Genomic DNA, 3,638 nt, shown 5'->3' on the forward strand with positions numbered 1-3,638 from the left:
AGCCCTACTGAGTTCAGTAGGATCTGCTTTTGAGTAGACATGATTTGGTTTGGGTTGGGTTGTGCTCTTACTTATCTTTAAAAGAAAGTGAGATTGTTATTATTCCAATTGAATGTGTGTGTGTGTGTGTGTGTGTGTTATTGTTTATAATGGCAGAGATACATTTATGCTGGGATGATATATTGAGGTCTATAATAAATGTCAATATCAATCGCTATTATATTTCAGTGGATGCTGGTCCATTAGGGCAAGCAGGGTGGTAACCAACCAACCTCAGTATGCCCTTAGCCAGCCATCACTTGTCTGTCTTTTTATTTACTACCAGTCTGGTGAGGGTGGTAATAGGGCACAAGCTGTCAGCTTTCTTTGTCTTAGTCTCAATGTTGCCGTTATAGAACTGAGCAGCAAGTAGGCTGTGGTCAAAACTTTGGGGAATTAAATATCTGAATCCCTGTGGACCCACATGTGTGGGTGAACAACAAAAGAAGTGGCTGTGTGCCTGGATTCAAAACATGGGCCTTGCATACAGAGAGCCCCAGCAGCAGAGTATTAAACTCACAAAAGTTGAGCAGTAGTATAGCACTAGGAATATAGGTTGTTAGACCTCTTTATCACCCTTAGCTGCATTTAGCCCTTTTGCAAGGAACAGGACACACACTGCTAAGTAAGTTAAAAATGCTTTACTTACAGATATGTAGGTCTGATACATGTGTTGTTCCATGCAGCTGTAAGGAGAAACACAGGCAGGACACTTTTGGGTAGAAAGTACAGAATATAGTTCCAAACACATGCTGTAAGCTTGGGAGCAAGTTTAAACATGTCATTCTTGTTACATGATGCCGAGGGACAGATGAAGAGGAAAGGTTTCAATTCTTCTCCAGTTGAGAGGGAGCATAACCTGAGTCTATCTAGAATTACAACTCTGTAGTCTTTAACCCCTTCGTGCACTAACTAGCAGTCATGCATAGTTATGTTTGACTGTAATCTCCCACAAAAACTAGTTGGCTCTGCCTGTCATTGGCTCTGCAGCAACTCCTGTTGGGCTATCAGCCTTCTGGCCTACTAGTCTCAGTGGCCACCAGCCATTCCTGAACATAGATTGCCAGATCATTGCTCATTCCATTCCTCTCTCCATAGCACACCTTTCTCCATCAACCTTTTAGTTTTAGAATAAGCTAATATATTAATTTGATCCATTGGTTTGAAGAAGAGAAGCTGATCCATAGGGAGCCCAGAAGAGAAAGTGGCTGCAAAAAATCACTGCAGAGTAAGCAGTGCTTTATTTCCAATCAGTGCATGCCCAATAGGTTCCTGCTAAAATAATGTGACTCGTTGTGTCACAAATGTTCCAGGTTATTCTTTCCTCCTGCTTTTGTTGTACTACAGTGCAAGAATGCCCCTCCAGCTGGCAATAATGAGATAATACTGAGAAAGCACCACAGAACAGTTAATAAAGTGAAATGATATCTGGATGGTCTAGTATGAATCCACCACTAATGCACCATTATTGTGTTAATGGCATGTTGCAGAAAACACCCACAAAAAAACAAAGAGCAAAGTAAACAAGTACCAGTGCTGAGGGACACATACACTGAAGGTGAATGAATAAGATCCTAGGAGCTCTTTGCTAAGCCCTATACTGTACTATGAGAACATTCACACTCACTGTATTTACAGCCAGGATAAGCCAGTTTGTTCAACTAGCAGCGACAGTTGCAGTAAAATGATCAACAGTATTTTAATAGTTTGCAATCGGAAATAACTTCCTCCTCCAGGGTGGAACTGTTATAACAATATAGGTGTTACTTCTAGAAAAATGTTTTGGCTAGCCAGCCTGGATTTCAACTGCTGTCAATCAGTGGCTTAAACAGTCTGGATGGCAAAACTTAATTGAAATATTTTCTCTTGTGTCTCATACCAAGTGTCTGGATATGAGACTTGCCAAGGTCTTTAAAAAGAAGAGGTAGACAGATGGTACTCATGCCTTGATGGACAACGGCAGAATGCCAAGTTTTCAGCTTCCAAAATAGCAAGGTATTTCTTGAAAAGCTGTTATATTCCATTTCTTGATATTCTTTTTTGCATGAACTTTCAGTTTTTAAGTACACACACATACACACACACACACACACACACACAAATGTACACACCAGCATGGAGTACTGGCACCTTCTTCTACTACTTACAGAAGCATGGAGTAGACCACCAGTGGTCTGTGAGGTTCGTTTAGGTGGCCAGTAGCTTGTCTATGTTAAATATTCATATTGATTGGAATTGCATTTTTATCGCTTCTTTTATTTCTTATATTGAATTGCAATTCAAATTCTAGGAAATGCAAATTGGAATAGAATAAAAGGCAATGTGAGGACAAAAGAAGTAAAAGGAACACAATTAAAAATCATATAGCACCTAGCACATTACAATTGCTACCACAGCCAGAAAAATCAAGTAGTTTGCCAAGACCCTCAGCAGTGCTCTGTAGTATATGCAATATAAGACACAATAGAAACAATACTAAATCATTGAAATGATTGGCTGAGTTTATACAATTAAACAGTTGCATAAGCCTGTCTATATAAAAAGATATTCAAGACACTCCTGAAAATCAAAAGCCTGCTGAATCTCTGCTGGAAGTGCATTCCACAGCTGAGGTCCAGTGACACCAAATGCCTGAGGAGGTACTATGTGGTTGAGTATTGTGGCTGAGTAGCTGATTTGAACCCTCCACTCCAAGTCTGGTTGGCTAAACACACACACACACACAGAGAGAGAGAGAGAGAGAGAGAGAGAGAGAGAGAGAGAGAGAGAGACTCTCAAGACTGGCTGTCAGACTGGTCTCACACATTGCAAATCTTATTGAAAGATAACATTTGGAGAAGAACGGGAAGCATTTTCCATCTGTACCACTGATGGTCAAAAATACCCACTCTGCTCTCATTTCATGGAACTTTATGCTACACACGGCACAACACTTCTCAGAAAGATGTAGGCTTCCTGGGTCGCCAAGGGGAGGAGTGCGAGAAATAAAATTTCACAACTTCTGCAAGAGTTCTAAAACAGACAAATCATAATTAAAGCAGGAATTATGGCATTGCTCTGCCTGCCCACCCCCTGCCAAACACTCAATCCCAAATGATTGCTTGTTATACTTTAAATAAATAAATAAACCAAGACAAACCAACCAACTACTGGGACTTAAGTATTCATGTTAGTAGCAAATAAAATAGCACAAAAATCTTGGCAGAATTACCCTTTGACAACAGAGAAAATTTCCATCCCAGCTGGTCATTAGGCCTTTCCAACTGTCAGTGTCTCCTGCAATCTGCTTTAATAGCTGCATATAATTAGCTTTGTACAGATCACAGGCTTTGGGGGGTAATATTCAATCCAAATATCAAAATCCAAAGAAAGATAACTCAAAGGGACATATGTTTGAGGCAGCCTCCTCAGTGCTGTCTTTACTCCTAAAGACTGTAGTTGTGTTGATTTATGCATATTAGCTTTGAATCCTGATATGGAAATCTATCAATTACTTTCCTTACAGGAGTTCTGGAAAGAAATATAGGATGCTGATATAAAAAAGCAACATGTCATCTGGATACATAGATATCTTGGGGGATATAATCCAATAATGATTT

General features: G+C 39.9%; 1 long non-coding RNA gene across 1 annotated transcript; it reads left to right on the plus strand.

The window, feature by feature from the left end:
- The first annotated feature begins 547 nt into the window (after positions 1-547).
- LOC310837089 lies at positions 548-3,638 on the plus strand. The gene is made up of 3 exons (XR_014560424.1): positions 548-1,267; positions 1,923-2,034; positions 3,545-3,638. It is a non-coding gene; the product is annotated as an uncharacterized lncRNA (long non-coding RNA).

This window comes from Podarcis gaigeae (assembly GCF_964106915.1).
Source record: "Podarcis gaigeae genome assembly, chromosome: Z".
NCBI lineage: Eukaryota > Metazoa > Chordata > Lepidosauria > Squamata > Lacertidae > Podarcis > Podarcis gaigeae.